We start from the raw sequence: 27,573 nt of genomic DNA on the forward strand, positions 1-27,573 counted from the left end.
AGGACTGGAGATGAAGGTAGGTAGGCAGCACTTTCAGAACATCTAATAAGTGGCTTTGGGCTAAGGTGTTTTCCTAGCCAGATACAGGATTCAGCAGCGTATGATTATGAATTCTGGGTAAATTTCAATAATATATGCTGACTCTGTTAGGATGGACACTGTTTCCAGTACAACACACTAATCAGTTATTCATTTTCAGAGTGCCTGCCTTAGTCAGGATTTATCAGAAAAACAGAAACACACACACACACACACACACACACACACACACACACACGGGTGTGTGTGTTATATTTATTTTGAGAAATTGGCTCATATAATTATAGGGCTAGTAAGTCAGAAACCACTAAAACAAACTGGGAGGCCAGGAAGTCAGTGAGGATCGATGGTGTGGTCTTGACATTGAAGTCTACAGGCTAGGGGGATAAAAGAGGTGCTCAGGCCAGGCTTGTGTGTGGCATTCTTAGAGGAAGCCTCAGTCTTTGCTCTAAGGCCTTTCATTGATTGGATGAGCCCACCCATGTTGTAGAAGATAATCTGCTTTACCCAAAGTCTACTGATGGCAAGCATCAGTCATTTCTAAAAATAGCAGCACAGGAAAATCTAGACTATTGTTTGGTCCATGACGTATATAGTACAGCCTAATCAAGCTGGCATATAAAACTGACCATTACTCTAACATTTCTGTAAGCATATCGGCTGGAAATTGGATGTGTATATTATGAAAGTCGGCATCATTTCACAACTTCACTGAGGAGAACCGAGTCTCCTGACTCATTTGTTCTCAAGCCATGGCATCCTTGGGGCATAAAGTCATCAGATGCCCTTCAGAGTGGAAAGGGGTTGGGTACACAGGATTTCCGTAAGTCTCTGCTGCCTGCCCCACTTCATCCTATAGTACTTTGCCTGATATCCTGATATTCTAGATCACCTGTTACTTGATCCTCTTGTTCACCAAGCTATTTTTCCACCAGTGTGGTTCCCAGAGACCCACCTCCAACCCCTGTAGTTGGAAGCATGGTTTTCCCCATGGATAGGCAGAAGTGGCAGAGAGGACCATAGGAACAGAGCTCTCATACCTCCTCACTCGGTTCCTCGGTCAGCATTGCAAGGCATGGATATAACAGACCTTAACAGACTTTGCTGAAGGTTTGGAGCTAGCTCCAGGATGCCACCACATGTAACTAAGAGCAATGCAGACAGAGCATGCCTGGTAAGTAGCTCCCACAACTTATCAGGCTAACCCTTCTAAAGGACGGTCCTTAGGATACAGCTCAGTGCCAGGTCTTGATTCCCTGCCTTCAAATCTATCCTTTTCATACCCCTTACACAGGGTATTAACTACTTTTGTATAGCTATGACCAAAGTATCTGAGAGAACAGTTGAAAGGTGGAAGGCCTAATTACAGTCTCACAGGGGTCAGGTGACAGTCTCTTGGTTCTTCGTGCTTGGCCAAGCATGGTAGTGGGAGCAGGGTCGGGGAGACTGTCCACTTTATAGTGGACAGACAGCCAAGAAGGGACAGGGAACCATAATCTCCCTTAAAAGTGTGACTCACCTCCCCCAGCTAGGTACCACCTCCTGATGTCCCAAAATAGTACCAGCAGGAGAGGACCCAGCTTTAAAGTATGAGCCCCTAGGAGATGTTTCATTTTCAAATCCTGACAGAGGGAAAAGCCTTCCCCACAGTGAACTGCCATTCCTCTAGGACTTAACTCTTTCAGGAAAAAATGTGGTCTTCCACAACCTTCAGCAACACCTTGGTTCAGCGGTCCAGGGTAGTGTTGCTCAGTAGTCCAGGCGAGGCTTTGCTATTTCAAGTATACCTCCCACAGTAGGCTCTGACAACAGTATGCCCTCCCAGCTCTTCCTCTAACTAACCTTGAGAAGACAGGCACACATGGTACAGACATACTTTATCCCAAGAACAAAAACAGTTCTGAAAAGCAGGATGGTCCAAATCTACATTAAGAAAGAAAAATATTTTCTTCAAACAGATTTCAATCTGGCAAGATTTCCTCTGCCCACAATAGTAAGAGTACTTTATATTACAGAACATAGAGACTTCAGTTCCCTCTTCCATAGTCTCTCCATTCCTGATGGCCCCTGGGAATGACAGAGGCTGGCTCATCTCACAAGAGCAGGGCACAACACAGGCCTTTTAACTGCAAGGCCTCTTTCTCTGAGGCATCATCACCTAAGAGTCTAGCCCAGTTGTGATCACGGTACATGAAAAATTCATGGCATGAAAAGTCACACACTACAATAGGATAAATGGGGGTTATAAAAGGCTGCTGCAAGCTGGTCTACCATCCCAGGAAGTGGTGGCTACAATATCTTAGCAGGTGTGTCACCTACATGCTGTACCCCAGGAATCACAGCAAACCTAGAAGGAGGCTCTCTATCCATGATGCCAAGGGCCAGCTCAATAAGCAATAAATACCCAATACCCATCCCATGTGTGTGTGTTGTATGAGTGCGTGTGTGTGCATGCACGTGTGTGTATGTATGTGTGTATGTGTGTGTGTGCACACATGTGCATGCCCGTGTATGTGTGTGCGTGCATGTGTGTTCATCTTTAGGATGATGGAACTATCCTCTCCTGATATCTCTGGCAAAGAGAAAGAGAACAAAATCAAGAAAGATTTTTCTCACCAACCTCAGCAATGTCCAAAATTCTTGGCTGAAAAGCTGGTTTATTAGACACATGTTCTTCATAAACCAAAGATATTTGTCCCCTGACCTATTTCCAAGGAGAGGAATTGTAGATCTAAATATCTGACTGGAGGGGTTGACTACCCTTTTGGTGGAAGGAGGGAAAGTCATCTATAGCCTGCTGCTCTGAACACTTCTGACGGCCGAAGCAGCGCTGGGTTCATTAGCACTGGGATGGAAATGGGGGTAAGTTAAAATAAATCTAGTAACACGGTCCTTTTTATTTCACCTGTAAAGATGAAGAACAAAAGCAGAATTTTAGTCATAAAGCTCTTGATAAACATGAAAAATCCTGTGCTTAAAGCACATTTCCCCGAGTCCTAGCTTGTGGCTGTCAGTGAAGAGACTAGCATCTTTATTGTTTCCCATTGAATCCTGGTGCCCAGCAAACTGTCTGGCACACAATAAATGCTCAATAAATATTTATTGAAACAATGTGTTCTGCAGACTGAAAGGCTGGATAACTTTGACTGTATTTATCCCAAATTTAGGGAAATGAAATGTGTCCTACTTGTCAATTACAGTCTAAGGTGATTAGCTAGCAGGAGGCAGCTTTCCCGAAGTAAGATTCCAGGCAGCGATCAATCCATCTGTCAGCTAGTGATACAGATATTAAGAAATAGAAAGTATCTGACAAGATCACTGAGTCCTACCTCCCGCCTTTGTGGAGACGCAGCTGAAGTGTCATTATCTGCTTACACCACAGGACAAGAGTCCTTCAGCCTCTCTGTTCTCCTCCTCCAGCGTCTGTTGAGAAAAGAGATACCCCCACCATAAAGCAAACAGACCCTCGTGCTGTTTACACTGGAAGACATCCTGCTGGTCAAATTCTTCTCCCAGCATTCAAAGACTTATTCACTAGTCTCCTGATGCAAGTCAATAGTTCATGGGATGCAAATAGATGAGTTAAAATAAATACACCACCCTTAAAAGCTTGGTCTTTTGAGTAACTGGTCCTCTTCGTTCTTAGTAATTAGAGTAGAATTGAGCTGAGGCTTATATGTTCAAAATCTATGGCAAAAGAAGTTGTTTGAGCAAATATACAGTGTAAATAAGCACAAGTGTTCTATTAAGATTTTAAGAAGTCACATTAATCCCACTGGTGAGAACTAAACATTAAAATACCTTTATCATGATTATTTGTGAACAAAGCGTTTAGGCTCCTGAAGAATGCAAGTTATTCTTATCAAAGCATGCCGAACTGGATCTCTCCACTCATGCTCTGGCGTACTCTTTTAATGTTGTTTCTTTTAATGATGCACAAAGGATGCTAGTGCCAAATTATTTTAAAAATATTCTCTGACATTTTGTTTTGGATGCAGTTTCACTTAAGCCAAATGAATACATTGCTTTTCTGTGGAAATACTGAGGAAAAAAGAGCTTGTGAACACAGATAATATTTCAACCCGTCAAAGTATGAGCTTTAGAAACATACGACCCCTTAACAACACTTGTTTGGGGCTTTTCCTCCTTGATAAGAACCATGAGGGAAACACTTGACTGAGTAATACAGAGCAGAGTGCAAAGTGGGGGAAGCATTTGCTGTTTCCCTGCATCAGAATCCTGACATTCCTCTGCTTGATCGGCTGTTCACTGTATACATTCTAAACCACAAAGTCACAGAAAAAGAAAGGAAAAAGCAGACTGCCTCTGTTCAGAGAGGCAGCAGGATTTCTACACTCCTGACACGACTGTCCCTGGCTCAGTGGGATTTGAGAATTTTCAACTTTGCAGTGGTAGACAGTGACATGCATTCAGTATTTTGCACTCAAAACTTTGCGTGCTGAATGTGTTACCAGGCCTAGTGGCTCACGCTTATAATTACAGTATTTGGGAGGCTGATGCAGAAAGATAGCGAACTTCAGGTAGACAGGCTACTCAGCAAAAGCCTCTCTTTCTCTGAAGGAAGAGGAGGAGGAGGCAGAGGAGGAGGAGGCAGCAGAGGAGGAGGAAGAGCGGGAGGAGGAGGAGGAGGAGGAGGAGGAGGAGGAGGAGGAGGAGGACTACAACAACAACCACAATGAAAAGGGGGAGAAGGGGGAGAAAAGGGAGAAGGGGGACGAAGGGGAGGAGCAGACAAAAGATTGCATGCTGAGTTCTGTATATTTATTTTGCCTACTTGTCTTCAACCTCAGAGAGACTAGAGGTGCCCTCAAGGGACATAAGCTGTGTTCAAGAAATCAACTCAGAGATCTAAACAGGACCATGGTTTTATGTTTTGTTTTATTTAAAATGAGGAATGGCTCCTTAATGGTCTCAAGTAGAAGCAAACAAAGGAGCATTAAGGTGAACAAAAGGAGAGCTTACTTGGCAACAGGCAGACTGAACTCACCTCGGTCCCCAAAGCTCAACAGCAGAGAGTAAGAACAAAAGGAACATCATGTTGAGCCTTTGCCCATGATTTCAACAGGACACCTTTTCTGACCAGCCCCTACTCAGCTGACCCTTGATTACACAGTCTCTGTGGAGGTCTGCTTGACTTTGCTGGCAAGCTCTCCCGGGCTCACCACCAAGGGAGTCCTAAGCATCTCCTCACTGATGCAGGGACAAGGCTGGCTATAGGATCAGATCACAGAGTTCACAGAACACTAGCTTGAGCCTTACATGGGAAAAGCTCTGACTTCTATCGGGTAACTCCATAGAACAGCATTTCTTGGTTGATTCTTATAGAACTTTAGAGAGGAAAGTTGGCACAGAGAAACACCAAGCAATCTGTATACACTTTCTGCATTCATATCAGCAAAAGAGGCTGAGTCGGAAATTCAGTGAAGGACTGACAAATAAGAAAACCTTGATAGAGTAAGGAGAGATTTACAGTTTTCTCCAGGAGTTTAATCTTCAAGGTGATTTTGAGACCACAGAACAAGGCAAGCACGGGGTGGCGAACACCGCTGTAATGATGTTCTACTGATCAAATTTCTCATGAAGTCATTTCTAGAAATGAAAGCAGATCTTCTCCTGCACTTACTCAAGAGAAAAAGAACTAGTTGAAGGTTTATGAGTTTAATAAAGAGGTGACTCAGGATGAAGATCTTTCCAGTGGTGACCTGAGCTAAGTCCAGATGAACAGCAGGCACACTCGACAATAAGGAAAGAGCTGTCCCATAGGTGGCTTAGAGATGCAATCTATTCTATCAGGACTGATGGCTTACAGTGGCTACTATTTAATCTCAGCCTTGGGGGTGGGTGGGGGGAGGGATTGGGCTTTTGGGCTTCTGACAGGTTTTCAATGAGGCATGATAGAACTGCAGGTTTGCGTTTTAAAACCTAAGAATGAGATGTGTTTCTGACCTTATTTTCTTTGAATTTTAAAATACGTTTATCGTTTGAAGTAAAGGCATTCACCCTCGCTATTTTTACAATACATCTTCAGTTGGTAAATATCGAAACTCTGAAAACCTCCACACCAGCAATTAGGTCAATTTGTTCCCCCTTAAAGAGAACATTTTCTGAAACCAACCCCATCCTCCCACTGAGGCATGGAAATCAACACAGCCAGGCTCCTTCTCCAGACCACTTCTCCTCAAGAAATACTGCTAAGAGATGTTCAAATAATCTAAAACACATTGGAGTATTTCACAAAATTACCAATTCCGATGACAGACCTCTACCCTACAACTAGAATGTTCACAGGTTTTTTTCTTTTGTTAATTTTTTTTTTAAATTTTTAATCTTTTTTTTACAATCCAGATTTTATCTCCCTTCGGGTCGACCTTCTGACTGTTCCACACCCCATGCCTCCTCCCACCCACCCCACCTCTACAACGATGTCCCCACCCACCTCAACTCCCCACCCCACCCCACCCCCTCAACTCCCCACCCCACCAGAGCTTCCCACTCCTTGGGGCCTCTTAAGGGTTAGGTGCATCTTCTCTGACTGAACCCAGACCCAGCAGTCCTCTGCTGTATATGTGTGTGTGTGTGTGTGGCGGGGTGGGGGGCTCATATCAGCTAGTGTATGCTGCCTGATTGGTGGTCCAGTGTTTGAGAGATCCCGGGGTAGGGGGCAGGTTAATTGAAACTACTAGTCCTCCCACAGGGTCACCCTACTCCTCAGCTTCTTCCAGCTTTTCCCTAACTCAATCACAGGGGTCAGCAGCTTCTGTCCATTGGTTGGGTGTAAATATCTGCATCTGACTCTTTCAGCTGCTTGTTGGGTCTTTCGGAGGGCAGTCATGATAGGCCCCTTTTTGTGAGAACTCCATAGCCTCAGTAATGGTATCAGGCCTTGGGGCCTCCCCTTGAGCTGGATTCCAATTTGGGCCTGTCTCTGGACCTCCTTTTGTGAGGACAGTTTTAATGACCTCTTGCTTAGCATTTTTTTTTTTTTAGCAAAACTTTTGAAAACCTGCTTCTTTAACAAAAAAATACAAACAACAAATACCCTTTAGATTTTGACACCAAATTGCTGATCTACCATCATTTATGAAAGGTACAGTCAGGATTGTTTCAAAGGCAGATGCTCACGGTCTCATGCATTGCTTGTTATAGGTGTATGGAAATTAATATATTAAACTTAAATTAAACAGTCTATTTTTTATAATGAGCAGTGTAAATAAAAAAGAACGTGTGACAACAGTGATTAGTGACCTAGTTGTGGGCTAAAAAAGTAGAATTTTTTTTTATTCACTTTACATTCTGATTGCTAACTCCCCTTAGTAACCCCTTAGATAGTCCCTCCCCCATCCTCCATCCCCTTCTCCTCTGAGAGGGTGGAGGCCCCCTTGGGTATCCCCTCACCCTGGCACATCAAGTCTCTGCAGGGCTAGGCACATCCTCTCTCACAGGCTAGACCAGGCAGCCTAGTTAGGAGGGACGTATTCCACAGACAGGCAACAGCATTAAGGATAGCCCCAGCTCCAGCTGTTAGAGGACTCACATGAAGACTGAGCTGCACATCTGCTACATATGAGCAGGGAGGCCTAGGTCCAGCCTGTATATGCTCTTTGGTTGGTGTTTCAGACTCTGAGAGCCCCAAGGGTCCAGAGGTTAATGGATTCTGGTGGTCTTCCTATGGGAGTTCCCTTTCAGGGCCCTCAATTCTTTCTGAAACTCTTCCATAAGAATCCCTGAGCTCCATCTAATGTTTGTCTGTGTTTCTCTGCATTTGTTTCAGTCCGATACTGGGTGGGGCCTCTCAGAGGACAGTTATGTAGACTCTTGTCTGCAAACATGACAAAGTAGCATTAACAGTGTCAGAGATTGGTGCTTGCTCATGGGATGGGTCCTTGTCTTAGTCAGGGTTTTTACTCCTGCACAAACATCATAACTAAGAAGCAAGTTGAGGAGGAAAGGGTTTATTCAGCTTACACTTCCACATTGCTGTTCATCACCAAAGGTAGTCAGGACTAAACTCAAGCAGGTCAGGAAACGGCAGCTGATGCAGAGGCCATGGAGGGATGTTACTTACTGGCTTGCTTCCCCTGCCTTGCTCAGCTTGTTTTCTTATAGAACCCAAGACTACCAGCCCAGGGATGGCACCACCCACGATGGGAACCTCCCATCCTTGATCACTAATTGAGAAAATGCCTTACAACTGGATCTCAAGGAGGCATTTCCTAAGAGAGTCTCCTTTCTCTGTGATAACTCCAGCTTGTGTCAAGTTGACACACAAAACCAGCCAGTACAGTCCTCAAGTTGGACTGGTTATTGGTTGGCCATTCCCTCAGTCTCTCCTCCATCTCCCATCCCTGCATTTCTTGTAGACAGGGTCCAAAGTTTTGTGGGTGGGTTGGTGTCCCTATCACTCCCAGCCAGAAACTGTAAATAACCTAGATGTCCCTCAACTGAAGAATGGATAAAAAAAAATGTGGTACATTTTCTTTATTACTCACTATGGAATACTACTCAGCCATTAAAAACAAAGACATCATGAATTTTTCAAGCAAATGGATGGAATGTGAGAATATCATTCTGAGTGAGATAACCCAGACCCAAAAGGACATGCATGCTATATACTCACTTATAAGTGGATATTAGCCATAAAATACAGGTACCATGCTACACTCCACAGACACAAAGAAGCTAAACAAGAAGGAAGGCGCAAGCGAGGATGCTTGAATCTCACTTAGAAGGGGAAATAAAATAGTCATAGGAGGCAGATGGAAGGAGAGAACTGGGGGGAGGAGGGGGAGGAGGGGAATAGGTTTTCAGTATTAGGTGTTGGAAGGGACAGGCGAGAAAGCCAGAGGGCCTGGAGAATGAATAGAAATCTGCATCTGGGAGGGGGGGAAGTGAGAGGCATCTTGAGGAGGTGCCAGAGACCTGAGATAGAAAAGGCTCCCAGGAATCAATGGGGGTGAGCTTAGCTGAGATTTATAGCAGTGGGCACATGGAACCTGAAGAAGCCACCTCCTGTAGCCAGTCAAGACTAGAAATTATAAGCAAATTTCAATTCCTTTTATTGTTTGATATAATCAAGAATTAAGCTTTCATATTATTTATTTTTGAAAATCCAAAGTTAAACTATCGACTTTCATCAAAATTTTATTAAAGACACACACACACACACACACACACACACACACACACCTTTAATCCTATCACTCAGGAGGCAGAGGCTAGCAAATCACTGTGAGGCTCAGTCTGGTTTTCATAGGACTCCCATCTCTGCCAGGAATACAAAGTGAGACCATGCCTCAGAAAAAGGAAAGTAGGGCAGAAGGAAAGAAAGAAGGAAGGAAGGAAGGAAGGAAGGAAGGAAGGAAGGAAGGAAGGAAGGAAGAAGGAACAAAAGAAAGGAAGGAAGGACATTTTATCATAGATACAACTATAACACAGAAGTCTAGGACTTCACAGTGAGTTCTGGGCTAGTCAAGGCTACACAAGTGTTCACACACAGGAGTCTATGGGGGCTGTACCTAACAAACCACCACAGGCTCCATTCAGGTTATAGTGAGTTTTTTCTTCATGGACATAACAAAAGAATGTTTGTTTTTAAATTTTTAAGCCAATCTTGTTGTCTGTATTTTGATTAGACAATGTGACCATTAACATTAAATTATTTTTTGAAAATATTTAAAAAGGGAAAGAGAGAAAGGAAGAGGGTAGAGAAGGAAGGAAGTATAGAAAGATAGAAAGCTAATTCCATCGCATATGGGCTTGTTTACATGTGTGCAGTTGCCCATGAAGTGGGCACAGGCTCCCGTGGATCTGGAGCTACAGAAGGTAATGAGCTGTCAAATGTAGGTGCTGGGAACCAAATTCACATCTTTGGTATAGCAGAAAGAGCTCTCTAACACTGAGCCTCTGCTCTGGCCACCACCATGGTCTTCTTAGAAATCATTTTTTTTGTTTGTTTGTTTTTGTTTTTTTTTTGTAATGTTCTCTAGGACACAATGTGTGCATAAACTTTGTAAGGCAGAGAAGAGAGGCAGGTATACAGCTTGAAACAAACATTATCATCCCTCCAGCTCCACACCTCTCCTGTCAGTCAGTGCACACTGCAGTCACACTAGACCCAGAGAGATGCTGTCTGCTTTAGTTCCACCAGACCGTGGAGGCTCTTGGAGAAGAATAGCAAGGCCAGTCCTTATTATTCCCAGAGGCTTCCAATAGGAATTCAGATACTGACTCGGTAAATAAGAATCATGGAATTCATCTCCTTTTTTACCTACATCAAATAGGGACTACACTTAAAACAAGGGGAAATAAGAAAAATCCAAGACCTTCTGGTTTGGACCCGAGCACTGAGCAGATCCTGGGTGGCAGCTCTGCCCCCAATCTCATAGAACCCAGAGGAAGCAGGCCTCCCAGGAGCTCTAACCCAGACAGTATCTTAGGTAAGCAGACAGCAATGCCCGCCCCAAACAGGGAGTAACTGGGATCCACTAGGACCCAGGAAGTCACTCCTGGCCAGGAGCACTGGTCCTTTCCTGTCTACACCTGAGTACTGAGCAGATTTTGGGCCCCAGCTCTTACCCCAGTAGTAACACCCACCCCACACAGTTCTGATACAACCAAGATAATAGGAAAGACAGGCTCCAGTCAGAGACAGGGCAGGTAGCACTAAGGAGATCCAGATGGCAAAAGGCAAGCGCAAGAAAATAAGCATCAGCAACCCAGGGTACTTGGCATCATTAGAACCTAGTTCTCCCACACAAGAAAGTCCTGAATTCTTCATATTACTAGGAAAGCAAGATTCAGATTTAGAAATCACTTCTAATGATGATGTTAGAGGACTTTAAGAAGGACATAAATAACACTCTCAAAGTATTTGAGGAGAACAAAGGTAAACAGGTAGAAGCCCTTAAAGAGGAAACACAAAAATCCCTTAAAGAATTACAAGAGAACACAACCAAACAGGAATTGAAAGAATTGAACAAAACCATCCAGGACATAAAAATGGAAGTAAAAACAATAAAGAAATCACAACAGGAGACTACCCTGGAGATAGAAAACCTAGGAAAGAAATCAGGAGTCATAGACGCAAGCATCACCAACAGAATACAAGAGATAGAAGAGAGAATCTCAGGTGCAGAAGATACCATAGAAAATATTAACACAACTGTCAAAGAAAACGCAAAATGCAAAAAGTTCTTAACTCAAAATATCCAGGAAATCCAGGACACAATGAAAAGGCCAAACCTAAGGATAATAGGTATAGATGAGAGTGAAGATTCCCAACTTAAAGGGCCAGTAAATATCTTCAACAAAATTATAGAAGAAAACTTCCCTAACCTAAAGAACGAGATGCCCATAAATGTACAAGAAGCCTATAAAATGCCAAATAGACTAGACCAGAAAAGAAATACCTCCCATCACATAATAATCAAAACACCAAGTGCACAAAACAAAAAAAGAATATTAAATGCAATAAGGGAAAAAGGCCAAGTAACATATAAAGGCAGACCTATCAGAATTACACCAGACTTCTCACCAGATATTATAAAAGCTAGAAGATGCTGGACAGATGTCATACAGACCCTAAGAGATCACAAATGCCAGCCCAGGCTACTGTACCCAGAAAAACTCTCAATTACCATAGATGGAGAAACCAAGATATCCCACCACAAAACCAAATTTACACAATATCTTTCCACAAAGCCAGCATTATAAAGGATAATAGTAGAAAAGCTCCAATACAAGGAGGAAAATTATACCCTAGAAAGAGCAAGAAAGTAATCCTCTTCCAACAAATCCAAAAGAAGATAGCCACACAAAGATAATTTCACCTTTAATAACAAAAATAACAGGAAGCAACAATCACTGTTCCTTAATATCTCTTAACATCAATGGACTCAGTTCCCCAATTAAAAGACATAGGCTAATGGACTGGATACATAAACAGGACCCAGCATTTTGCTGCATACAGGAAACCCACCTTAGTGACAATGACAGACTCTACCTTAGAGTAAAAGGCTGGAAAACAATTTTTCAAGCAAATGGCCCTAAGAAACAAGCTGGAGTAGCCATTCTAAAATCTCCAGCCCAAGAACATAAAGGGAGGGACTCATGGCTCCACCTGTATAGGTAGTTGAGGGTGGCCTTGCCAGGCATCAGTGGAAGTGGACAACCTTGGTACCTGAAAGTTGGATTCCCTAGTGTTGGGGAATTTCAAGAGCAGGGAGGCAGGAAGGGGAGGATGGTGGGAGCCCACCCTCACAGTAATTGGAGGAGGGGGGATGGGGTAAGGGGTTAGGCATCAATGGAAGTGGAGGGTCTTGGTACCTGAAAGTTTGGATTCCCCAGTGTTGGGGAATGTGAGCACATGGAAGTCAGAAATGGGGAGATGGTGGGAGCACACCCTCATAGAAACTCCCAGAATTATATGGGTTAGACATGACAGAGGCAGGCTGCCAGAAGACTAGATTCCAGAATTCAAACAAACAATTATCTTGATACTAAAATTTGTTTTGAGAATTGTATATTGCAGAATACACAGCCTTGGTGTATCTACTCATCCAGTAAGCTGAGCAGACCTGCTTGAACCTCTGATGTCCTGGAATTCCAGCTGGATGCAGTGAAGACACAGCATCAGAGGCTTATCAATTTACTCTCCCCCAACCCCCTTCTAATATCTCAACACCCATAGTAATCAGTTTGAAGAAGTTAATGAAGAGTCAGCGCCCCTATTCCCTGGGCTTGGGGACTGAAGTGGTTAATATTGGGCTGTCTTTCTAGGGAAAAGTAGTGGTTTTGTTGGAACTGGGAGGATTAGCTAGGATTTATTGCATAGCCATAACCTATTTGCAAAAATATGTATAATTGTTATTAAGATGGAGTTATAATTTCTTAAATGGTACAAAATTTACTTTGATTTCAAATTTAAGGTTTTCATTGGTACAAGCTTCTTATTGATATAAAAGTGAGATGAATATTGCTACTCTCATAGGCATTGTGCCTGTATAACACATTTAGGAATACAAGGCTTAGATCAAGTCCTTCTTTAACTTTTTAAACTGATTTGAGATGGTTAGCTTGTGAGTTAAGGGCCTATAGCAAATTCATGGCTCTGAGTTTATTGTTAGGGTGTTTTTAATATTTTATTTAGAAATAGCTGAGAGGAGTTAACAGACAATAGTCCAGATTGCCTTACATGGATAGTTGGTTTTCAAAACATCAGAAGTCCACAGAATTGACATTACAAACATTTCTGTATTAATGTTCATTTTGATTAGAGACCTATCTGCTCCCTACAGCTTCCTGCCTTGGATTCTAAGAAGAAATTGAGCATCTTTGGAGTTACTCCAGTTGTGGTGAGACAGCCACTAGGCAAGAATTGCCTCTTTCCATCTACAGACAAATTACTGTCCAGAAAAGGACACACTTGCAGAACAGTCGACTGATTATATCTGCCAAAACAAAGTAATCAGCCCTTAATAATTCTGCATCACTAGGTCTGTCAGATGATCCTGGGCCAGAAGGCTGAAGATCGGATGTTCCAACGTTTTGTAGTATAGGGACTGTCTAGGTGTTCAGTGGTCTCTATAAATTGGCTAAGTTTTAGAAGCTATGCTTTGTGCGTCCCATAATTTCAGTTAACTCAGTCATTCTGGATTTCTAACAGGGTTGAAAACTTATAGTCTCATAGCCAATCCTGGCTATTTACTTTGAGAGAAAAGATTTGAGAGCATGGTTTTCAGCTGACATTCATTCTAAAGCCAAGGGGGAAAAAAGCCAGGTTCAGAACTAAGTGTTTTAGTTAGGAGAGATGACATAGGTTCTGGTTAGGCAACAAAATGATGGACTGGGTATTAGGTCTATCTTGTACCTTACTGACATAAATTGGTATAGTTATGCTCTGTATTTTGAGAGAAAAGTTTTATTTTAACAGGAAGGGTGATATGTAGAAGGAGCCAAGGTGGGAGGAGTATAGAGAGGAAGAGGAGGAGTAAGGAGAGGAAGAGGAGGAGAGGTGGAGCTAGGTGATAAGAGAGTGGGGAGGAACATGGAGGCAGATGTTTTCGTGTCTCCACCAGTCAAAGATAGTTGATATATCTAGGTCGGGTATTGGGTTACACTCCTGATCGAGCATTACCAAACTTATAAAGCCTTTGATTAACACTAAAAAAAATTGTATAGAAGCAAAAGGGAGAAGAGGGCATGGGATAGGGGCTTTCTAGGGAGGGGAAATGGGGAAAGGCAATGGCATCTGAAATGTAAATAAAATAGCCAATAAAAAAATAAATTAAAAAAAGAAAAGAAAAATCCAAGAAAAAAAATCTCTAAACTAACCCTTCATGATCAGGACAAATTGATACAAATGATTTTAATAATCACCTTTCTTAATTCTCTCACAGACTAGATGCAAAGAAATAAATATAATATGTAAAATCAGTACCTTGAGGTTTCAGGACTTCATTCCCTAGCACTCTGGTTAAGAAAGGCAGATTCTGTAGTCATATAAATTTAAATATGAAAAGGGCTTATATTATAGTTTTACTTTATTCTCGGTTACTGTAACACAATAGCTCAGGCTTGGTAAATTATATACAATCGAAGCTTACTTGGCTCATGATTCTGGAAGCTGGGAAGTCAAAGATCAAGAGGTTATATATGGTGAGGGCCAGCTCACTACAATACAATATTAAGGAAATGTAAAATTCATGTGTGCAGGAGAACAAGGGGAAGCTGACTTTACAAGTTCACTTGAGATTACTAACCCATCTCCACACTAAGGACATCAATAGGGTCGGTCATAAGGGCTCTGTCCTTATAACTTAATTGCCCCTTAATGATCCCTCCTCTTAATATCTCAATGGCAATTTTGTGTAGGCTAGTTTTATGTTAATTTGACACAAGTTGGAGTCATCTGAGAGGAGGGAACTTTCAAGAAAATGTCTCCATAAAATGGATCTGTGGGAAAGCTTGTAGGGCATTTTCTTAATTCGTGATTAATGGGGAGGGCCAAGCCTGTTCTGGATGGTGCTGCTCCTGGGCTGGTGATCCTTTATAAGAAAGCAGGCTGAGCAAGCCATGAGGATCAAGCCAGTAAGCAGCACCCCTCCATGGACTCTGCATCAGCTCCTGCCTCCAGTTCCTGCCCTGTTTGAATTCCTGTCCTGACTTCCTTCAGTGATGGACTACAATATGGAAGTGTAAGGCAGATAAACTATTTTCTCCCCAGGTTGCTTTGGTCACTGTGGTGGTTTGAATATGCTTGGCCCAAGGAGTGGCACTATTAGGAGGTGTGGCCTTGTTGAAAGAAGTGTGTCACTGTGGGCATGGGCTTTATGACCCTTGTCCTAGCTGCCTGAAAGTCAGTCTTCTGTTTGCCTTCAGATCTAGATACAGAACTCGCTGCTCCTCCTGTGCCATGCCATGCTTCCCACTATGCTGATAATGGACTGAACTTCTGAACCAGTAAGCCAGCTCCAATTAAATGTTGTCCTTATAAGAGTTGGTCATGGTTTCTCTTCACAGTGATGGAAACCCTAAGACAGTCATAGTCTTTATCACAACAATAGAAACACTAAAATAAATTTCAACCCTAATTTTGGATGGAGCTCTCAAACCACAACAGTGTGACTTAGGAAGGTTAATGCTACATGGTAACTATAAGTGTTCTATTAGGTAATCTTGGGAGTTAAAGAAGAATTTGGGGGTCTGACTTTGGATTGGAGAGTTGTAAACCCTATGGAGCAGTGAGAGAAAGGAGAAATGAATCAAGTAACAGGGCACTGATGACTCTGTTACAGCACCCATGTGCTCCAAACACTCGAGGCCCTGGAAGAGATCCAACACATCACTCAACAGGCATGTTCTTGTGACACAGGAACTTTACAAGAAGGGGTACAAAGTGGAATTTGACCTCCTGTTAGTCAAGGACCACTCCAAGGAGGTACAAACACCCACTCAATTCCTTATTACATGATCAAGATTTGCAGATGTCCCTCAACCTCCATGTCTCTCACCAAAAACAGTTCTGTTTCATTTAAATCAAAACAGAAATGGGAAATCTTATGAATGTTGGGCACCAACCAAGAAAGAAAGCAGCAAGCACAGTGATCCAAAACCCACGTGAGGTGTGTTACCCAACTCGGTTCCTGCAAACTCATCAAGAGCCGAGTGAGTGCTTAGAAACCACTCTCTCCCTGAAGACCAGACGTTTCTAAGGCCAGTGAGATTCCATTCAATACAGAAATATTCTCCCAAGACCCTGCCTTGCTTTATGTCTTCTGGGGGAATGGCTCTGGTCCAAGACATACATTCTCCTTTTACATTATCTTGAAGAGTTCTGGGCGTCTGTCCAGGCTACTATTTTTCTGTCTCCCGAACAGAAATTGCTATTTCTGGGTATAGACAGAAACACTTCAGTGAATTGTTCAGCTTGGTTTGTTTTCAGAAGCCCTTATCTATCTTCCTGGTTGTACATCTAATCGGGGAACTTGTGGTAAGATTGGGCATCATCAGCCTTTCACACAGTCTCCTGGCTGACTGTTACTAAGTATTTCAATCAGCTCTAGCCTCGCGACAGATGAGCTAAGCCACAGAAGCGCTGGTGTGACCTAGCTTTTAAAACAAGTGAATGACCACAACTTTGCAATTACCTTCTCCCTCTGCTCTTCTATAATACAGCTAAATGTCCAAGAACTAGGGACTTCACAGATGTCCAGAGGCATACACTTTTCAACTAGCATAAACTATATGGACCAAACTTTTCCAGGCTTTGGTCTAACCTAATCATTATTGCGTGTCAGCCTGGTAATCGGCCACTTGCATGAAAGGTTCAGTGTTGGCACCCATCAATCCCAATCGAATCTTCTAGCTCACATCCATTCATTCGGGATGAGGCAGAGACTAACAAGGGTGTGGAATTTGCCTGCCACTCCCATTGATCTACTGTTGTAATGCAATCCTTTGAGCAATCATTAACCTTTGAAAGTCTTTGAGTTTTATTTTATATTTTTATTTATTTGTATTCTGGGGAGGCCTATATGTGAAAGTGTCCTTGGGGATCAGAATAGGGAATCAGATCCCCTAGAGCTGGGGTTGCAGACAGTTGTGATCTGCCCAACTTGGTTGCTGGAAACTCAACTCAGATCCTCTGGAAGCTCAGCCAGTTCTCTTAACTACTAAGCCATTTCTCCAGTCCCCCACCTTGGAGATTTTAAATTAGGAAAATACTTTCATGTTTCAAACAGATGCAGAGACCCATAGCCAAACAGAAGGCAGAGCTTGGGGAGTCCTGCAGAAGAGGTGGAGGGGCTGGGGATTGTAGGAGCCAGAAGAGTCAAGGACATTACAAGAAAACCTAGAGTCAACTAACCTGGGCCCATAGGGCGTCATAGAAACCGAGCCAACAACCAGGGAGCCTGCATAGGTCTGACCCAGTCCATCCATAATATGTCCAGTTGTGTAGCCTGGTCTTCATGTAGAACTCCTAACAGTGGGAGCAGGAGCTGTCTGTGACTCTGTTCCCTGCTTTGGGACCCTTTCCTCCTATTGGGTTGCCTCATCTAGTCTTAAAAGGAGAAGAGGTGCCTAGCCTTACTGCAACTTGATATGCTATGAATGGTTGGTATCCAGGGGGAAGCCTGCCCTTTTCGGAAGAAACAGAAGATGAAGGAGTGGATGGAGCAGGGCATGGGGAAGGGGGGTACTAGGAGAAGAGGAGGGAGGAAAAACTGTGGTTGGGATGTAAAAATCAAACAAATAAAATACTTTCGTGATTCAAATCCATTTGACAAGAAAGGTTCAGGAACATCCAGTGGATTTATTTGGTTTTGGTTTTATCTTGTCTAAGGAGGTCCTTCACAAGATCTCCTATGGCCTAGGCTGGCCTCAAACCTGTGGTGATTCTGAAGTTCTAGTCAACTTATTTTCAACTCAAGAGTTCTAGGATTACAGAATGCACCACCACACCCAGTTTGTGCTGGGATCGAACCCAGAGCTTTTCAAAAGCTAGACAAGTGTTCTACCCACTGAGCGACATCCCCAGCCCACATGTGGTGTTTTGAAGTTTACACTAATCAAGTGGAACAATGCCACTAAGTCTCTTAAGAAGATCCCCTGCACAAAGAAGTCCATTATAGAGTTTAGCCTTCTGATTCTTTCTGTTCAGTTCCACTGTACCCAAGTTTGTGTCTGATGATACAAACACGAGATGTGACCTTCAATGACAACTAGAACCAAACTGTGGTCATAGGCAACATGATAGGTGCAGTTTTACAGCCAGAGAAAGACAGGAACTACAAGCAGCTAATAAAAAACAGTATAATCCTATTGGCTTTCAGTTACTGAAATGCTTGTATACCTCTTCCTATGGCACTCATACCACTGTATGAGCTCCTCACCCTGACTCTCATTCCCCCACCCCATTGCCCGCCCGCCTTCCTGGAACTTTGAGATCTTCCCACAACTACAGAGGTAAGCAGTATTCTGCTCCAGCTTTCAAACTAGAATCTGCCCTGGTCTTCCTTGGCAGATCCATCCTGGTTTTAACGACATTTGATCAGTGCCACTAAGAACATGTATTTAGAAGCAATGGCCCAAAACTGTGGAGCCCTGAGGAATACTGAAAATGCTTGGAATGGCCACTGTCGAGCAGATCCTCTGTCCTTCTAAACATCTGTTTCCAGTTTTCCTTGTCACTTAGCTGAATACCATGGACTATTTCTGGCTGCTATTTTGGATTAGTTCTCATTTCCACAGTGTCTATTGTGATTTCCATTAATCTTTCAGGCCAGCATGTGTAGCCATTCTTTGGATATAATTAAAGCAAAGCAAAACCTTCTCCAAATTGATTTAATAGCCCGGAAGGAAAAAAAAAAGGCCCATGAAATTTTCCAAAGCCTCCAATAGGAGTGTGGAGCATGGGCAAAATGGAGCCAAGAAAAACTTGAAAGACTGAGAATTTGACCCAAAAAATAATTAAAAGCAATATGAAAGAAAGTCCCGAAAGTCTCTCTGACACTTGGGCTATGGTGAAAAAAATGGCCAAAGGTGAGATCAGCTTTCTCAGTAGTGCAGAAGCAGCAACTGTCTCAAATCTGAAACACCTCCTGGAATGTGGGTGGCTGAGCTTACGCAGCCCAACACACGGAGGTGCCTTCAGGGGATCAGAGCTTTGGTGTGTCTCTAGTAACAGCAGAAGCCACACAAATAAAGTCTCATGAACATGGCTGCCCAAGCACAAGCTGAACAAGGAGGACACCAACGAGCACATCTACCTGAATGGGGAAAGTCCCAGGTGGCCTCAGCCCTACCCAGAGAACCACAGGCAACTGAGTGAAGCTGGGAGGGGAAGAGGTGGCCTCCCCCAGGGAAGAGTATGGACTGATTGGTCAGCCCTGAAAACACACATACGAGTAACATCAGGACTCAACAGGTTCTATTTGGGAACAGCTATGTATGTAAAATACATATAGCTATGAAATAGCAATTGATGAAAAAAAGACCATGAATCTGAAGAAGAGTGGACAGGATATAGGGAAGGGTTTGGAGGGAGAAAGGGGAAAGGACTGTAATTAAGTTGCTGTAATTAAATTAAACAACAGACAGACAGACAGACAGACAGACAGACAGACAGGTTTCTGGTCAGACACAAAAGTTGCATTGTCGTTATCAAAGCAGTACTTTAGTAGGGTCTTGGTCCTTCCCACCTCTCTCTCTCAAGACAGGCTCTCGCTCTATAGCTAGATTGGCCTCAAACTCATGGTAATCCTCCTGCCTTGGGCTCCAAAGTGTTGGGATTCTGGGACTTCAGTTCTATGGGTTAGAGTTTCATGCATGCTAGGCAAGCACTTTACCAACTGAGCTACATCCCCAGGCCCAAAATAATTTAAAAATTTTAATTTTAAAAATTAGTTAATGGTGTGGCTTACTGGGTGATTATTGACTTTATAGCACATCTAAAGTCCTGGATTCAGTCCCTCATCATTAGAAAAAAAGAAAACTTAAAAGATATACTAGCTACTTTTCCTGGTGTTGTGATTAAAATAGCTTGAGAGTCCAATGGAATGGGAAAATCCTAGGGACAGTACCCGAGGCAGCTGGGGATGCTATGCTCACAAGCAGGATGCAGACAGAATGAATACTGATGCTCAGCTCCCTTACTCCGCTCTCATTCCGTCCTAGACCCCAGCCTGTGGAATGGCTCCACCCTCATCCAGTGAAAGTACTCAGATCTCAGTTGACACAGTGTAGACAATCCCTCACAGAGCAGCATAGACCTCAATTAACACAGTGTAGACAATCCCTCACAGACCAGCATAGGCCTCAATGAACACAGTGTAGACAGTCCCTCACAGGCCTGCACAGAGGCCAACCTAACCCAAATGAACTGTTATGAGCCTGTCCAAAGGCTTGTCTTTTAGGTGATCCTGAATCCTATTAAGATACTAACCATCACAAAAGGCCAATTAAGTTAGAATACATCCTATGAATTAATTATAGAGAAATATGTGGTAAGAAGAAGGAGGGAACCATCCCAGAGTTGGGTGGTCTGGGATGGCCCCTCTGCAGTACTCACACTTGAGAGGTGAGTGTGAACCAGAAAAAAGGTGAAGGGTCTCATAAAGAAACTTTTGAAACATAACCAAGTTCAACATGCTTGTGCACCTGGAGCCTAGCGACATGGGAGACGGTCAGAGACGTAGGCAGGAGCCAGGTCTTACATAGCCAGGGAAGGAATTTGAAATGAAATGAAGGATTATGCAAACACAAGCACTGCAGTTTCTCAGCAGTTAATAATCCGGATGGCAACCAAGAAACCACAAGGTAGGCAATGCATACACTGTGGATACACTGGATGAATGGAAGACTCCCAGCATGCACAAGACAGAGTAAGGCAGCCTTAGACTCCAAAAGACTACTCAGAAGTATAATTTAAATTTTATGCATTTTTTCATTTCTGAAATTTTCCATTTTAATATTTCTAGGAGTACAGTTGACTATGAGAAACTAAAATTACAAAAAGTAAAACTAATTAAGGGGAGCACCACCGTCACCCTGAGTCCTTGAAGCCTCCAGCACTCTCTCAGCAGCCGCGTCCCACAGCCACCTCCACCTTCTTTCCCATGCATCCGTTCCATGTCTATCGGTACCAAAAAACATAGTCTCCCCTTTCTCACTGCTTCTCCACAGCTCAACACAGTGGCCTGCCTGCCAGCAGCAGCAATGCCAACCAAGCAGAAGTTACAGAAATCACATCTGCCCAAAGTCAGTCCAGTGCCAGCTAAACTTGGAGAAAGCCTCTTGTTACCAACTGTATCCCTGATCACAGGCTTATGAAAGTTTGGTTTCAAAAGCTCTGATTCCCAGAACTCTAAAGGAAAGCTCAGAAGAAGCCAAACACAGAAGCAGGAGATGTGAGCCCTGTAGGACAAACAAACAAACAAAAAAAAAGCATGGGTCCTTCTCACAGATACCACAGTGAGGTGAGTAGCGGGCACCTCCAATGGAGAGTAACTGTGGTGGGGGACCAGTCTCATTCTAATGATCTGGGAGCATCATCTTCCAATTTGCTAGCTCTTTTGTCCAGAGAACTTGTTATAATAAATTGTGTATCACAAGTTTGTAATACACAGTGAGAGAGATTCCGTGATTGGCTGTCGTGACGTCACACCATGCGCTCACTCATGTAGAGCACTGAGCATTGAAATACACTTACATATCGCTTCAAGTTCTAATTTTTCCCTTACTTGGTAATCTTAGAAAATATTTCACAGGAATTGTATTGCCTGTGGCTACTGTAATTTTAAAATGTGTCAGTTTTGCTTTCCAACAAAATAAATTATCAGTTGGCAATCATATCTATAAAAAACAAACTATTTGCAACTCCTGTTCCCCTGATATATTCATCAAGCCTAATTTTTTCACTCACAAATGACATGAAATATTCATTTTCTAAACTTTTTTTCTTTTTTTTTTTTTTAAAAAAATATGGAATTTCCATTTTCGGTACCAAGATTTAATTTCATTTAGTCGTGGTACTTACATTTCACTAAATGAATCCAGAGCCCCAGTGGTCAAAGGTATGTTTAAATACATAGAACAAGACATAAATATTTCCACAACCACTTGATTTGCCTTGGTTCTTTCTTCCCTCCCTCTGTGCCCCCAACAATTCCTTCAAGAATCCCTGAATTTAATCCAGGAACACGGATTATTTCTAACACAGAGGCATGACTAAACAAAAACAAACAATGGTTATTTCAAAAGAAAAAAAGCCACACAGAAAGTAACACTAAAGAAAGCAAGTAAATACTTGGAATGAGATGTGCCATGGCGGGCATGCGGTGGTCAGAAGGCAACCCCTGGGAGTCAGTCTTCTTCTCATCTTGTGGGTCGACAGGGTTGGCAGCAAGCACCTTCACCTGCAAGACCAAGTTTCTGGTCCTGCATGTGTGTTTTCTAAAGAATCTTCAACCTGCTTCCTGAAGGTTTCAACACCAATAGGGCACCATTAACACACTTTCTCCACATCGTTGCCTGCCTTTGAATTAGATGTCACTGATCCTAATTGTAGACATTCTCTTAGGTAAATATTAATATCTCACTGAGACTTAATTTGCATTTTCCTAATAACCTGGCATATACTTCCCTACAGAGTGAACATGATTAAGTATTTTGAGCTGTGGAGATTTTCCAGTTGTGCTCAATATAATCGGAGGGGGTTTTAAGGATGAAGCAAGTGAGTCAGAGAAGACATATATCAGGGGCTGGAGTGACGCACTCTGCAGATGAAGGCTGCACGATGCCACCGAAACAGCAAGAAAACAGATCTGACCTCAGACCAGTGGGAGGAATGTAGCTCTGATGGCACATTGATTTAAAGATCTTAATGAACGTTCACATCTTCACATTCTCAAATCGATCTAAAAGGGGAGCAGAAGGAGGCTGAAGGAAGAAGAGGGGAGACAGAGAGAGACAGAGGGAGATACACAGAGAGACAGAGAGGTGCAGAGAGCCCTAAGTCTAATCTATCTTTCTAGAGGTTGCAGTAACATCCCACTTCAGTGTTGATTCAATCATCATCCTAAAATTATTCATGTTATAGCCGGTCCCCAGACCTTAGCACAACTGATGCCATAATGGAAGTACCACTCAGGCCTTGGAACCCAGCATGTAGGCAGAAACACCTGTCAAGTGAGAACAGACCTAATCCATCACAGTCCATAGTTCCAGGAAAGTCCCTGAATGTACTGACTTTGTTTTTTTGGATGCTGTAGTTCAGCTTCTGGCTGACTATTCTTGCTAACTGAGGTATGTCAACCCAGGATGTAGTTTTTGTTTTTAAACGCTCATCCTAAGAAAAGCTGCATGCTATACTAGGGAACAAAACACCCAGTGTACTCACCGGCCAGGAAATAAAGACCTTTTATTGGTTTAAACCTGTATCCAAGTAGTCTTCTCTGGTGGATACGAGACTATGATGTGCCTGCTGTTTATGCAACAGTGAGACCTCATTCCTAAAATAAAGAGAAGCAAACTTTATAATCTTATTGAGACAAAATTCAAGCCAAGCATTGTGGTTCACACCTTTTAAATAATTTTAAAGTATCATATCATTAATAATTTTAAATAATCATTAAGGCAAGAACAAGAGTTCAAGGCCAGCCTAAATTATATAGTTTAGGGCCAGTAGGAGTTATGGAGCTGGATCTTGTCTCACAAAGCAAACAGACAGAGCTAGGGAAGTGGTCAGGCAGGTAAAGCATTTATTGCCTAAGTGTAAGAGTTTGGGTTCTGAACTGCTATTCTTTGACTACTTCATGGGTTATTTCTTCCACGCTCCTCTACCCATTTTCTGCTACCTTTTTCAATCCCCTAACACTAAATAGGAGATAAAATGGAGAGAGAGGAAAGGAAAGAGATCCCCAAATAAAGTCAGGGGTAAGAAAAAGGGTGATGTTATCATCAGGCTACTTCCTGCTGATTAGGGGTGTTGAGTTCCTTGGGGTAAGCTAGATCTTCACCCTCAAGATATATAACTCCTTCTTGTGTTTTCTTTGAGCATGACTACTCAACAAACCAGGACCAACAACAACCAACAATGTACCAACAACCAACCAAAATCCCACCCCCTCCGCTCAAGGCCCTAGTATTTATATACCTTTGAAAAGTCCCCAGAATTCCAAATATCACACAATCATAGAAACTATCTGCCATTGGCAAGTCATGTCCCAACTAGAGCATGAAACAAAACTTAGCCAGCTGCTGTGAACAATATGAAGCAGCCCCTTATCCCACACCTGGGATTAGGACAAAACCATATTCTTATAATGTTTCTGTGGTTTTTTAAGATGCCAAAATTCCAGAGTTCTTACTACAGGTCAGACCTCCAGAACCCAAATAAAGGGCAAACACAGTAGACTGCCTATAACCCTGTCACTGTTATGTCATGATGGGAAGCAGAAACAGGAAGATGCTCAGAAGTTCACAAGCCAGCTAGCCTGGGTGGGCAGATGCAAACAAAAGATCCTGCCTCAAACAAGGTGGAAGGCAATGTCTTACACTGGATTTGCCTTCTGACCTCCACACATAGGCTGTGGCACACATGCTGGCAGAAGCACACACACATAAACACACATGCGTACATTCATACATACATGCACATTCATCCAGACACACACACACACATACAAACACATGAATTAATTCACTCACTAAGATTTACAAAAACAAAAGAACAGACAAAAGATGATAAAGTCACAAAGTCATGATTAATACAGTGTTCCGGATTGCAACTCTTCTGCCCTATTGAGAAACTTAGAATCCAATGCACATTTGATTATCTTATTCATTGAATATAATTTCTATAATTCTAATAATAATGTGACTAAAACAAAAGAGTACTGAAGAGGTAACAAGAAACGCTTAACTTTGCCTTATGTAGTTTTGTTACTGAGTTGTATGACCATGAAACCATCAGCAAGTAAGATGAAACACCACAAAAGCAGGCCCACCTGCCTCATCCAGACAATCAGTGCTAAGAAAGGTCATGAGAATTCAGTGTGACATTGTGTAGAAACTGGAGCACTTGTGCTTGGTCTTAAGTTGAATTTCATGGACAGAAATGAGTAAAACAAGGAGACTGAGCATGATCATGTGTGGAGAGGACAGTAATGCTTCACGTCCAACTCAGGTTCTGAAATTGCTCTGTCAAACTTTAAAAGGCAGGTGTAATAAGACAGTTAGGAACAGATTTCTATTCAGATAGTATAATCAAAAGCTGTCATTATTGAGAGCACTCATTATGATCCAGTGATTGAAAATGTTAAGTCTGAAGCCATGGTGCCAATACCTAGCAAGGCATCTAGCACTATGCAGAATGAGAGACATAGCTGCAAGACATGGTCAGACAAGTCATGGTCAGAAAATGCAACATGGTCAGACAAGACATGGTCAGACAATACAACATGGTCAGACAAGAGATGGTCAGACAAGACATGGTCAGATAAGACATGGTCAGACAATACAACATGGTCAGACAAGACATGGTCAGACAATACAACATGGTCAGTCAAGTCATGGTCAGACAAGGCATGGTCAGACAAGTCTCCAAGGCATCTCTGCACCCCAATGGGGCACCAGGACCTCCTTGACCATCTTCAACAAGAGCTTTTATGTGAATTCTCTTCAGAGACTAAAACAAGATTGTATCCAAGTATGATCACCAGCCAGAAAAAAACTAATCTAGGCGCGTGCCCTAAAGGAGTCAGGCACATATGCTGGCATAACTAACTTGGTCTAGAGGATGGCTTCCTCGCATCCTCTGGGAAGTCGTAAGCTACAGCCAGGCTCTGTAAAGTCACCGAGTCCTCCCTAATGTGGCCTCAGCGGATCATCGGTGACTTTATCAAAGCTACTCGGATTATAGTATCGAGCCGCATTACACATTTGAAGCAAACAATCTTATTTAGTTCAGACTATGCTGGTGACTCTAGTCAGTCTGGCTAAAAGGATTTCTTCCAACCACTGACACTGGAGTTAAGTCTTTGGAAAAGCAAATAAGATGTTTAAATGGAGGAAAATTAAAGGCTGACCAATGTGTCGTTAGTTTGCAGATGGGAACCAACAAATGTGCTAGCCAAGCAGGCATAACAGCCTATGAGACTAGCAAGCATGTTCATGGTCTCCGGATGCAAACTGACAAACCGTCTGACCAGACATGACTTGTCTATAAATGAATGACAACAAGGACCAGCAGGCCAGAGATGTTAACATAGGCTCCAGAGGAGACATCTACAAACAGAAGCTAACGTGGCAGCCAGTGGGTACCTGAATCATTTCTCTACAGATGATACCAACAATGTTACTTCCTAGAAAGGAATAGGGTATTTTCAGGCTTGAGGGGTAAGTAGATGGATCCAAATACTGTGCCTTCCCCCTGCCCCAAAACCTGTCAGCATAATAGAAGCTAAACAAAGAAAGAAAGAGGCCCCAAGTCAATGCTAGAAAATGTCAGGAAGGATACCCAGATCAATAAATACCATGTTAAGCACCAAGATGATTACCACAGAGGTTACCAATATGGCAGCCAAGGTTCAGTTGTTAGAGTCCCATAAGGGGACTTAGTATTTTGCCCATTGTTTTATATCCAGTAAGAACTTAGGTATCACTGAGTCATACTTTTACCTTGTCTTTCTAAAATACCATTTTGCAAACATTCTGTTTTTTCTGCCTCTTCCCGCCTTGCTGCCTTTCGGTGCTGTAACAGTTAACTCCTAGGCTATAACCAACAAGCTGCGTATGCAGTAAAAAGGGATGCTGTGAAAGGAGAGCTGTCTAGCATAGCTAATCCTCTTATCAAATATCAATGCATTTTTATAGTCTTAAGCTGCTACTCTCAATATGAAACTGGCTTCTTAGTTGCTTGGGGAGACAGTATTCTTCAGTTTAACATACCTGGGTTCTACATGGAAGATTCAGCTCAAACTTCTTTGAAATGTGGTCTTGGTGAACTAAATCTAAGATGCAGCATTTAGAGACATGCATGTTAATGTCTACGCAGTGTGTGTTGCCTGCCATCTTCCAACATGATATGATCAGTGTGCAGCTATGATTATATGCACACGCATTCTCTTCCTTAGGTTGATAAACTCTTTCCAGAGCCGTACGTATGAAGGACCATGAACAGAGATGGCCACACACATGTGATGTGGGTGGCGCAGTTGCAAAGCCTTCATCTGTGTAAATGTATCTGTGCAGTCACTCTGTTTCCTTCCGCTGCCTTTATTGCTATGCTCCTCAGCACAGAACAGCACAGTTCCTTAACCCATTGTGGTTTTTATGAATAAATATGTTTGAATGTTACAAAAATTAAAGAGGGATTAAGGTATAAAAACCATTTCCTTTAGCTGCAAACTCCTTCACGTCATTGACTCCTGTCACTCCTGTGATACCCTTGAGACCTCGTGAGCCAGTGACTGAGTCTGAAACCAGCTTCTCTCTGACCCTGGCTAGTTTCTG

At 42.7% G+C, this 27,573-nt stretch overlaps 1 long non-coding RNA gene across 2 annotated transcripts in view; it reads right to left on the reverse strand.

Annotated features, from left to right (window-relative positions):
* Positions 1-2,460: 2,460 nt before the first annotated feature.
* Positions 2,461-27,573, reverse strand: part of LOC143436658 (uncharacterized) — a 55,965-nt gene continuing 30,852 nt past the window's right edge. For both annotated transcript variants that reach the window (XR_013106528.1, XR_013106527.1), the window contains exons 3-5: positions 23,459-23,570; positions 3,369-3,462; positions 2,461-2,944 (exon numbers count right to left, since the gene is read on the reverse strand). This is a non-coding gene — a long non-coding RNA (uncharacterized LOC143436658). The remainder of the gene's footprint in view (positions 2,945-3,368; positions 3,463-23,458; positions 23,571-27,573) is intronic.

This window comes from Arvicanthis niloticus, chromosome 23 (genome assembly GCF_011762505.2).
Source record: "Arvicanthis niloticus isolate mArvNil1 chromosome 23, mArvNil1.pat.X, whole genome shotgun sequence".
Classification (NCBI taxonomy): Eukaryota; Metazoa; Chordata; class Mammalia; order Rodentia; family Muridae; genus Arvicanthis; species Arvicanthis niloticus.